The 12,235-nt window shown below is 48.2% G+C and overlaps 1 protein-coding gene across 1 annotated transcript in view; it reads left to right on the plus strand.

Annotated features, from left to right (window-relative positions):
• Positions 1 to 12,235, plus strand: part of RGS20 (regulator of G protein signaling 20) — an 80,748-nt gene that overhangs the window by 29,737 nt on the left and 38,776 nt on the right.

The raw sequence follows: 12,235 nt of genomic DNA on the forward strand, positions 1-12,235 counted from the left end.
CCCGGAGGTCGCACCGCGTCTCCCGAGGGCACACCGGGGGCTCCAGGGCTCCGTGCCCGCAGAGCTGGTCGGCGGCGGCGGCGGGGTTCCCGCCACCCTCCCTGGACTCGAGAGTCGGGAGTTAGCCACCGACCCCCGCCACCCAGCCAGGGGGGACCTTCGGCTCCGGCAGGAGGGGAGGGCGCGAGGAACCCCTTTCAAGTTTGGTACCTCCGGAGGCGGAGGCTGCAGCCGGGTGGGGCGGGGATAGAGCTGGAGAAGCACCCCGGGGAAAGGGAGATGATGGGGACCGGCCTCCAGAGGCGAAGAGTCCACAGCCGGACCCTCCGGGTACGAGCACCCCGGCGCGCCGCGCACCCCGGGCGCACACACGGGTGCCTGACCCCGCCCGCTCGGTTCACAAGATCCCAGCACGCTCTCCCGCTCGCCGGGGTCCCGCTCGGCTCCCGCGCGCCCAAGCATAGGGAGAGCCGAGGGGCCTCTGCGGGGCCCACACTCTCGGTACTTCCTACCCCGGGGCTGAAGAAGGGACCCCCGCCCCCCGCCCCGCCGCAGAGGAGCGCGCCGCCGCGGAAGGGAAGCGAGCCCTGGGTGGCCCGGCCGGGGAGGGGGGAGGGAGGGGCGGGGAGAGGCAGAGGCGAGGGAGGGAGGTGGGGGGGAGAAGAAGGCGACAGGAAAGACGGAGAGCCAGAGGAAGAGGGAAGCCGGGGAGAGCGACAGCGGGCGTAGCGAGGGCAGCACCTAGAATTATCATAAAAATAAGGCACTCGCGGGACGCATGCGCACCGCCGACGGAGGCGCGCGGGCCGCAGCTCCCCCTCGGGCTCGCGGGGCAGACGGTGGAAGCGTGAGTACCCACTTCCTCAACGCCCCTTCTCCCTCCCGGACTCGCCTTGTGGCCTCGGGTCGGGAGGTGGCCGGGGCCAGGCGGGGCGCGCACGCTCGGCTGGACCACGGTGGCGGGAGCGGGCCAGCGTGCAGGGCGTGCGGGGCTTGGGGTGTGACCGGGTCTGAAGGGGCTCCGCCGCGGCGTCCGCACGGTTCGACCTCTGTGGCCCGGCGTCAGCGAGTGGGTGGGCTACTGACACCCGAAGCAGACCTGGGAAACTCCGGGCGCCGGAGGCGGGCGGTCTGAGCGCAGGTGGGAAGGAAGCGGAGACGCTCCCGGAATCGCAGCGGAGACGCGCCACTACGGCGGGGACCGGAGGAGCCGGGCGGGAAGCAGGCGCCCGCAGCGGACCCCGGGGGCCTGACTCGGTGTCGCCACTGAAGCTCGGAAAACCGAATGGACAGAACCGTCCCCACGCTCTGCCCGAGCCGAGGGGGGCGGAGGGGGGAGGCGGGCGCCGCGAGTATTTTTCTTGCAGGAACCCGGCAATTGAGTCTTCCGCGCTCTCGGGGCTGCGCTCGGAAGTTGGAACGAGTCTGGCGCCCGGGCTACGGGGACCTCCGGGACGGCGGCGCGCGGCAGGGACTGGGCTTCGGGTGGTCGGCGGGCGCAGCGACTCCCCTACCCCGGGCGTGGGCGGGGGAGGGGTCGCGGAGGCGGCGGGCTTCCGGCGGGCTGGTCTGGTGCGCCCGGGGCCCTCCCGCGGCGGGGGGAGAGGGGGGGAAGGGATGGGCAGCGGGGGGAGGAGGTGGCGAGGGAGGGGTCTGGGGAGGGGCAGCGCCCGGGGACCCGATCGGCTTGCGAGCCCCCGGGAGTCGCCAGTGTCCGAGGAGAGCCTGGGCGGGCGGCAGCGGCGCGGAGCGAGCCCGGCGGCGGCGAAGGGCGCGGGCGCGGGCGCGGGCGCGGGGCGGGGGACGCGGCCTCGCCAGCAGCTCAGCCCCCCGCACCCCCCGAGGCGGGCCGGGTGGAGGAGTGAGCGCCGAGGCCGAGTTTCTGGCCGGGAGGGGGCGGGCGCTCCGAGGGAACTCGCTCCCACATCTCTTCCTCGGGAGAATCCGGCCGAGGCCGAGCGCTCTTTGTCCGCCCCCGCCCAGCCGATCGGCCGGAGGGCGCGGGTTGCGGCGACCGCAGCCGGTCCCCGCAGCGCGGGCGGGCAGCAGCAGTCACTCGCCCGCGGGAGCTCGCGGTGGCCCCGGAGGCGGGGAGCTTCTGCACCGTCTCGTTACCGTCCTGGGTCAGCACCCCCTCTCCTCTGGAGCGCAGGTCGCAGGGCCCCTGCGTGGCTTGGCTTCTTTCATTTCTGGTGGTTCCAGATTGTGGAATTGACCAAACAGGGGTCCGAGTTCACGAAATGGTGTGAATTCCTCCCCCGACTTGCCAAAGGAGATGTGTCATGGAAAGACTCTATCTGTAAACTCTTAGTTTTTTGCTTACAATCTGATTTTCTACCGGGCTTCTTCCGGTTTATCTCCTGTTCCTTAAGTGGCGTCTTTTGTATCAGTATCAGTATCGCAAATGAGGGGCAGTATTGCCCAATGGATAAGAGCCGTGGACTCAGTAACTGTCTAGATTCAAATCTCAACCTAGTGGTGTGACCTCGGGCAAGTTGCTTAACCTCTCGGTGCCGTAGTTTTATCATCTGTAAAATGGGGATAAGAAAAATACCTGCCTCACAGGTTGGCTGCCAGCATTCAGTAAATTAATACAGCAGAGCTCTGACAAACACCAAACAAAAGTTACTATTACTATTGTTATTGTATTGGTGCTAAATTGGCTAAGTAGACTACAAAATATTAAAAGATGAGGAACAAAATGCACATTTTGTTTGTTATAAAGAGTATACGTGATGAAATAGAAGATGTCCGTCAAAATAGAAGATGTCCATGCTAAATTGGCTAAGTAGACTTCAAAATATTAAAAGATCAGGAACAAAATGCACATTTTGTTTGTTATAAAGAGTATATGTGATGAAATAGATGTCCGTCAAAATTAGAAAAATAGAAAATGTTTAGAAAATGTTTTCTATGTCAGTATCTAAATTTAGAAACAATACATTTCTATATCATCTGGGCCCTCTTATTTCAAATAATTATGGAGTATTTATATGCAATGATTCAAATAGCATTTTAAGAAAATTATCTCTAACCTTCAAAATATTTCACCTTGTAAAACAGATATGCATTAAAACTGTGTATTAGGTCATGGTATACACAGAAAATCTGATGTCTGCATTAAAATATTGCCCGGAGTCAGTTTTACTTAAGAGAATGTGGAAACTTAGAAGCTAGACATGCTAACTTCTCTAAGATCGTTGTAAACATTTTAGCCGAAATGCCCTTGATATCAAAAATATAGAATGATAAAAGTCAGATTATTTATTTACCTCCTTCACTTTACAGGTGAGGAAACATTCAGAGAGGTTAAAGGTCAGATATCTGCAGCTAAATAGAGGCCGAAATGGGATTAGAATTAGGTCTTCTGGCTCTGCCCAGGCCTCTTACACACCACACAGGTGATTTCCTGTTTACTGCAGATTTATGGACCTTTAACAAATAGGAAACCAGAAGGTATGATATAAGGAAAAAATATACAAGCACGTGTTATCAGCGACATAAGAAAGGCCGGGCAGTAATGTGGCTACTGCTGGCCGACCACTTTATCATGGTCCCTCACATCAGAAGATATGACCACATGACTTGCTTGAGTTATGGGAAGGTCCCAGATCAAGCAAGAGGTAGAGCCAGCGTTAGAATTTAAGGTCCCACATTTGGCTGCGTATTCTGTTAATCCCTTGCAGTGGTTTTACATTAGAAATCAGTTTTGAGCTTTTCCTAAATGTTTAAAAATCTCCTTCCTGATGGCTTTGAAGGTCTTTCCTGTAAGAGAGCTTTTTAGGAAAGTCTTTCAAGATTACATACCAGGAGATTTTATTATTCCAGATTTTGTAGACAAGCATGCGTGAAAAAGGAAAAGAAGCTTTCTTATTTTAATGCAATTGCCAGGTGACTGGTTTCGTTCCAGACACCTGAACACCAGTTCCGAAAGTTCTGCTGTTTTTTCATTTCTGCATGTGTCCCTCTAATGACATTCACCTTTCACGAACAGACGCAGCTTGTGGCTTAAAGGTCCAGCCCTCATATAAGCGGTTTAGAAATTACATGGCAGAGCTTTTTACTTGAGTGTCTGGCCTTGCAAAGTTATTTACAGGAATGCTGTGTTTGCCAGGGAAGGCACTTCTAGGAACTGTGCCTACGTCCTTGAAGAAAGAAACCATGGTTTTCTCCAGTCGTGAGCGCGATGTCTTACCCTTGACTTTGCTTCTCTGGACACATGTTCTTAGACAGAAATCCAGGGCATTAAGCAGGGAGTGACTTTCTAGCAGGCTCCCAAGCCAGTCCAGCAGAACTGAGTTTTGAAATCACACTTATCGAGTCAGGTCCCATTATGATTATAACGTGAATCACTGTTCAACTGGGAATGTTGCCGATTGGTTTTCTATACAGCAACCAGGTGACTCACAGTGTGAGCTTCTGTTCAAATTCCTATAGTGTCAGCAGCAACTAATAGGGTTCACTCCGAGTCAGAGCCTAGCATTTAGTACAGTACAAGTGAGTCATTGACTACCCGACACTTCTGAGATCGTCCCTGAACGTTACCTTGAGCAGCCAGTTCAAGAGTTTAGGCAGCGCTGCACGGGGTGAGTCCGTTCCCAGTACGATTGAATGGGCTTCTGCAGCAGCTCTTCACGGCAAAGCCTGATATGACTGAGTGCCCAAGGTGATATTCCGTGATTATGAATTCATAGAATCCAGCTGATTAGATTCCAGCTATTTGCATGGGGAGTCATCTGTGAAGAATGAGTAATATGCTCTGTTGCCCAGCAGTGATATTTCACTCAAGTTATTTCAATGATTATTACAGCCAGTTGACCTTGATGGTTTGGGAATGCTCGATTTCTAGTTATTAATTAATTTTACTTTACATTGTAAAATCCTTCTCAAGTACATATCAGTGTTTGGATTTTAGACAACAGCATCTCATGCAAAGTCACCCAGCAGTTGGACTTCCTGAGGTCCTGGGTTGACCACGTGCACCTCAGCCCAACGGTGAATCGGAGGGAAACATCTTTTTCTCTGGTTTGTCTCTGTTTGTGCCCTTGTCACCTCTGATGTTAACTGGACGGTGTTTGCTCCAGAACTAGAACACGAGTTTGTGGTGCCCGTCGTTCTAAGGCTGCAACACACCCAGCACTTCCAGCCTTTCTGGGGCTGTTTGGCTAGATCCACACAGGCTTGTATAGCTGTTCCATTTCTGCAAGACACTGGAAAGAATTGTGCAACCCATGCCCTACCCAACACTTCTAGGTGACTTTTATTTCTCAGGGTGTGGTGATAATAAGATTTAAGGGACCAGTAGATTCCTAAATTTATGTAAAAGTCTTGTTGATAAATAAATAAATGGCAAGAAGTTATTATCCTTGGAATCAAGGTTATGAGACTATTGTTTTTAAAAGTACATGTATGTTTTTCTCTATTTGTATTGTAGTGGATGCAAGAGAAACCCAGATGTATGGACTTTACCATATACCCTTATTGTGTTTCTACAAGTATCCATTTCTGTGATAACCCAGATTCTAATTTGTGCATCTCCTGCTATATAGAAAGGTGTCGATACTTTTTTCCATTTAAAAGGGACTGCACACAAAGAGTCTAGTTCTTCCAGGCTTAGTGCAATTCCTGGCAAGTTCAGGTGGTTAGGACTCTTTAATAAATTAGACTATTTATAAAATGGAAACGAAGTTTCATGTATGTTTTCTAAATTTCAGTGAGGAACTATAGCTATTTTTGTGAGTCCTGATTTTTTTAACTTTGTTTGTTATAATTTATAGTAAAATGTACACGTTCTCAGTTACCCTCGTGTTACCATTATCTGGATCAGGATTTAGCCTCAGCACTGTGGACATTTTGGGTTGACTACCTCCCAGTGGGAGGCTGAACTGTGCGTTGCAGAATGTTTAACAGCATTCCTGTCCTCTACCGCTGGATGCCAGTAGCATCCCCTCCCTGGAAATGACAACCAAAAATGTCTCTAGGCATTGCCAAATGTGCCCTGGGAGCTCACCACTGCTCTAGATCAAGATACAGGATATTCTCAACCTGTATCCATAAGATCACCTCTTGTTCATTCACTGTTGTTGCATATATTGTTATTTTTCAATAACTGGTGTGTGAATACACCCCAGTTCACGTATCCATTCCACTCTTTTTTTTTTTTTTAATTTATTTATTTTTGGCTACGTTGGGTCTTCATTGCTGTGCGCGGGCTTTCTCTAGTTGCGGAGAGTGGAGGCTGCTCTTCGTTGCGGTGCACGGGCTTCTCTCGTTGCAAAGCACGAGCTCTAGGCACGCGGGCTTACAGTATTTGTGGCTCACGGGCTCGGTAGTTGTGGCTCGCAGGCTTAGTTGCTCCGCGGCTTATGGGATCTTCCTGGACCAGGTCTCGAACCCGTGTCCCCTGCCTTGGCAGGCGGATCCTTAACCACTACGCCACCAGGGAAGTCCCTCCATTCCACTCCTAAAGGACATCTGAGTTGTTTCCACTGTGAATAGTGCTAATGTGAACATTCTTATTCATGTCTTTTGATAAACATTAAGCCCTGATTTCCATTGGACGCTCAGGAATGAAATTGCTGGGTAATAGATCCAGTATATGTTTAGCTTTATTAGATACTGGCGGTTTTTACATGCCAAAGCAACTTACACCCCTACCAGCAACATATATTGCTTCACATCCTCACCAGCACTTAGTATTGTACAATGATTTAATTGTAGTCATTCTGGTGTCCATAGAGGTTTAGCGTTGTGGTTTTAATTTGTATTTCCCTGATTACTAATGATGCTGAGCATCTTTTTTTCAGCCATTTGTATATCTTCTCTTGTAAACTGCCTCTACAAGTTTTTGACCTAGTTTTCTGTTGTATGGTCTGTGTTTTTCTTATTGATTTGTGAGAGTTTTTAATATATGCTGGATATAAGTTATTGTCAAAAATGTGTGTGTGTGTCTCTGTTTATCTATCTGTGTATGTGTTGCAAATCCCAATCTGTGTCTTGCCTTTACACTCTCATTCCATTACCTTTCGACTTCTGTAGTTTCTGCTGAAAAGTCATGCTTCTACGAAGGTGACATGTCTTCTTTCTCTGGCTCATTTAAAATTTTTCTCTTTGTTTTTGGCTTGCCACTGTTTGAACACAATGTGCCTAGGTGTGGTTTTATATTTGTCCTGCTTTGGATTCATTGGGCTCCTTGTATCTGTGAACTGATCTCTTTCATCAGCTTTGGAAATTTTTCACTCAATATCTCTTCAGATATTGCTTCTTAGCAGCTTTCTCCCTTTCTCTCCTGCTCTGAGACTCAAATCATACGTATGTCTTTTATTCGATCCTAAGTTTTGTCCATTTTTTGTCTCTCCTTCAACTTGAATACTTTCTTTTAACGTGTGTTTTAGTTCACATGACCTGTCTTCTGCTGTGCCCAGTCTTCTGTTAAACTATCTAGTGATCATTAATCTCAAAAACTGTTTTATTCTAAATGTAATATGTCCATTTGATGCTTGTTAATACATTTCAGTTTTCTGATGAAATTCTCCATGTTTTCATCAATTTTTCCATCTAATTCTTGCCTACTAAATCCAGTGTTGAGGTTTTTATGACCCTGTACCTGTTGTTTGTTTTTTAATCATTGATCACATTTTTCTGTCTCTTCATGTATCTAGTAATTTTTGTTGTATGTAGACATCATATATAAAGAAACTGTGTAGGTTTGGATTGCATCTTCCACCAACAAGGAATCTCCCTTGGAGGGATTTGCTCTGTGAGAATGAGTAGCTGATGACTTCAGTCCTAACAGGTATTGAAATGGGTTGGGACGGGTTGCAATTTTAGTAAGACTTACTTAAGACTTACATAATCTTGGTTACTTCCCATTCCTCAGGTGTTTTCTCCTGGGCTTCTGGATTTAGAGCCTAACGGGTTTCAGTTAGGCTGAAACTTAAATCTCCTCAGTCTTGAAAGACTAGGAGACTCGGTCTCACCTTCAGAGGCTTCTTTCTGACCCTGCCTTCCCCAGGTGGCTTCCACAGTCTGGTAAAGGTCACGAGGAGGGCAGCCATGTGTCTGAGGGAGACCTTGTTATTGAAGGGAGACATGCTCTCCCATCTGAGACACTAGCCTCAGCCCATGCCCTGAGTCCACATACACCCTCAGGGAAGGAGACAGACTGCTCCCTGGGGAGGAACTCTCCCTCCAGACACTTTAGTTAATTCAGCCTTTTTGCCTCCACAGCTCTTTGATGTCTTTAGAAATGGGATTTCAGTTATCCATCTAACATTTTTAGTTGTTGCTCAGGAGCTGACCTATTACCATTTTTCTTGAATTAAGTTTCTTTTTCTTCTATCTTTGAATCACATTTTTTCTCTTTCTATCGTATCATTTGTTTCCAATGCAATTTAGAAAACGAACATTAAAAATTTTGCCATGTATGAATATAAAATGCAATACATGTTTTGTGAGTTTAAAAATGTTAGTAGGGGGCTTCCCTGGTGGCACAGTGGTTGAGAGTCCGCCTGCCGATTCAGGGGACACGGGTTCGTGCCCCGGTCCGGGAAGATCCCACATGCCGCGGAGCGGCTGGGCCCGTGAGCCATGGCCGCTGAGAAAAAAAAAAAAAAAATGTTAGTAGGAAAAGAAGTCCATTCTAATCCCTGCAGCTCTTCCTGCTTCAGACTGCAGTTGTGTTATGTAAAAAGCATGAGCACTGGAATGAAAGAGAACTGGGTTTCAATTTTGACTTTCTTGCTAGTTCTGTGAACCTCAGATTCCAAATATGTACAACGGGGATAACTACACTTACTTTATAACAAGAAATGTACAGTAGAGCGTTCACGAGAGTATTCAGTTAAGTGGTAGCTGTTATCATTATTCCTCTAATATTTATCCATCATTATTTTAGGCCCCTGAACATGGATAATCTGATTTTAAACACATATTTTGATATATTTGTATCTGGTACAGATTCTGAAACTTTTACCATTCAAACAGGGTGCTGAAAAAAGTTCTTTGATATGAAATGCCTATACCTATGACTTAATATCTATGAAAATATTACTAAGTAAGTTTATGCATTCATATTTTGCCAAAATCTTTCTCTTTTTAGACCAAATAAATCCAAGTAAATAAATAAATAAATTTTAGTGGTAGGAAGAATTACATCCAAAGCAGTCTGCTCTCAGCAAAATTCACATCTAGCTACTTGGTGGTATATCCACTAGGGTTTATTATAAGATGTTGGCAACAAGAAAACCATATTAGGAAATACGAAGACAAGGCTAACAGTATTTTCTGGAAAGGACACAGCTGGTTGACCTTTGCAGAGGAGAGTCTGTGAGGTCTGTGAGTAATTTTAATGTTATCTCCACGTTATGTAAATATAATTAATTTTTATGTTAAATTCCCTGTTACCCCCCGCACCCCTGCTCTTTTATTTTGACTTCAGCATTTGTTTCTTTTAAAAACAGACCTCACTGGGCTTCCCTGGTGGCGCAGTGGCTGAGAGTCCGCCTGCCGATGCAGGGGACGCGGGTTCGTGCCCCGGTCTGGGAGGATCCCACATGCCGCGGAGCGGCTGGGCCCGGGAGCCATGGCCGCTGAGCCTGCGCGTCCGGAGCCTGTGCTCCGCAGCAACGGGAGAGGCCACAGCGGTGAGAGGCCCGCGTACCGCAAAAAAACAAAAATAAATAAATAAAAATTTAAAAAGACCTCACTAATATATGGGAACAATTAAGTTCTCTAAATTTAGAATGGAAATAGTAGTCCTGGGGGCAGTTGGATGGCCCTGAAGTAGCAGGCCTCTCCGGAACGCCCGCCCCCTCCCCAGCCAGTGGGACAGCGTTCCGGCCTGCATCCCGGCCTGCATCCCTGAGGCCCACGATGCATCTGTGCTTAGTTCTCTAGCGTGATAAGAGCCGGCTTTGCGGGTCTAGCATCTGACTGCACCCTTTACAATCTGTACGCAGATTTAAATCAAGGCACAAGAATTATGGGGACGTGGGACCTCCCTGGTGGTCCAGTGGTTAGGACTCCGCATTTCCACCGCAGGGGGCACGGTTTCTATCCCTGGTCAGGGAATTAAGATCCTGCATGCCATGCAGCGAGGCCAAAAAAAAAAAGAATTATGGGGTCTAGTTTACAACAAGCTAGAATTTATCAAATTCTCATTAGAGCTAAGTTTCCGCTAAAGCAAGTAAGTTATTTCTAGACCTTTAAATGACTTGGAAGTTCTGTACTGTTCTTTTGGCAAAATGAAGCACTTATTAACAAAAACAACTGAACAGCATATACCAGCCCAGGTGGAATAAATGTGCGTTAGAGGAGGGTGAATACAGTGGTGCAAAGAGGTATGAAAAAAGTATGCAAAATCTAATAACATGCGTAACTCACCTGTTTGTGGTAAACATAAACTATACTCATAAACTAACCCCCAAAAGACATATTATTTTTTCCCTTATCTTCTAATGATCTGTTCAAAATCATGAAGGCAATAAAACTATAAATTCTAACTTAAATAGAGCACATATTTGTTAAAATATATCAAAAGTAGTCTAAGAATCAGGAGACTACATAGAGATTATTTTTTAATGGAAATTGGTCCTTTATGAGCCTTTTTATGCATCCCTTAGGATGGGGGTTTTATTCCTAAATCCCTGCGTCTGACTGCCTTATGTGGTCTCACAAAAGGAGAATCGAATGGCTGTGGTTCCCTACAAAGAGTCCAAAATGCATAACCATTAAACCTTTCAATCCATTTCAATTTTAGATCTGCTTGTTCAGCACACTAGCCATCGAACACTTCATGCCGAGGGCGTGGGGACCTAAAATTCAGGAGATATTTTGGTGCAAATTGTAGAAAACCAAAACCTTGAGGAACAGAGACCCTGTCACACACCCCCTAGGAACAGCAGACAAAAACATCCCATCGGCCCGGCCGCCGGGAACTGTCTTGGGAACACGAAGGCAGTATGGAACCAAGGTGACCGTGTGCTGGCGTGTCCCTTAGCCCGTTCTGATCAGCAGCAGACCGCCGATGGGCGTCCAAAAACAACCCCAGTCTGACCGTGCGAAAGGTGCGGCTGCGAAAGGTGAGGCTGTGCGGGTGTTGAGAGGGACCTGTGCCTGGAGCCAGACGGCATGGATGTGAGTCCGCGCGGGCACAGCTCCACAGAGTAAATGGAGTAAGGTGTGGTTACTGCTACCTTTGCTCATTTAGACTGAGGGGAAGTTGTGCATTCGTTGCAGATTGTTAGGGGAAAAAGCAGGCTCTGATAAAGCGTTTTTATTCTGGTGTCATGCATTACCATTGACGGCCACAGGAGGGGACTAACAAAGTCTGGATTCTATTTTAAAACAGTATTTTAGGCCTTGAGGGCCATGTGGTCTCTATTGCAACTACTCATCTCTGCCACTGTAGACAAAAATCTGGGGGATAGAGCAGAGGGAGATGCATTTTGGAGGGTGTGCAGTGGGTTTGGAGAGAAGGGTGCAAGCTTACCAATGAGTGAGGTGAAAAGAAGAGTCTAGGTGACTCCTGGGATGTGAGTGGATGGGGCACCGTGGATGGACTTGAAGCAGACAGGGGAGGAAACAGCGGGGGCAGGGGATGGGACTTGAGTCCGTTTAGACGCTGGAGTCTGAGATGTCCACGAGAGCTCCAATTGTGATGCCAGGGGGCTGGATTGGAGTGTTTTGAAAGCGGGCTGGCGGGGGGCTAGAGGCAGAAACCTGAGTCTGTGCTGTGGTGCTAAACTTCGGGGGCTCGTGGCGGGAAATTCTTGAGCCTAATCAATGGCTATTTCTGCCATAGAACCTGCACCTCCTTTTCTCACAGTGTAAACAGTCTGCTGGGCATCTCTGTGTATTTATTACAGCTAACTAAGGCCCATGTCCAAAGCCAGACCACGGCCTGTCCTCCTATGGTCTGTGCACTAAGAAAGGTTTTTATATTTTTAAATATTGTTTATTTACTTATTTTATATATGTATATATATATATAGAGAGAGAGAGAGATTGCTTTTGAGGAACTGGCTCACAAAACTTAGCAAGTCCGGGCTTCCCTAGTGGCGCAGTGCTTGAGAGTCCGCCTGCCGATACAGGGGACGCGGGTTCGCGCCCCGGTCCGGGAGGATCCCACGTGCCGCGGAGCGGCTGGGCCCGTGAGCCGTGGCCGCTGAGCCTGCGCGTCCGGAGCCTGTGCTCCGCAACGGGAGAGGCCACGGCAGTGAGAGGCCCGCGTACC

This window comes from Lipotes vexillifer, unplaced genomic scaffold (genome assembly GCF_000442215.2).
Source record: "Lipotes vexillifer unplaced genomic scaffold, Lipotes_vexillifer_v1.1 scaffold69, whole genome shotgun sequence".
NCBI lineage: Eukaryota > Metazoa > Chordata > Mammalia > Artiodactyla > Lipotidae > Lipotes > Lipotes vexillifer.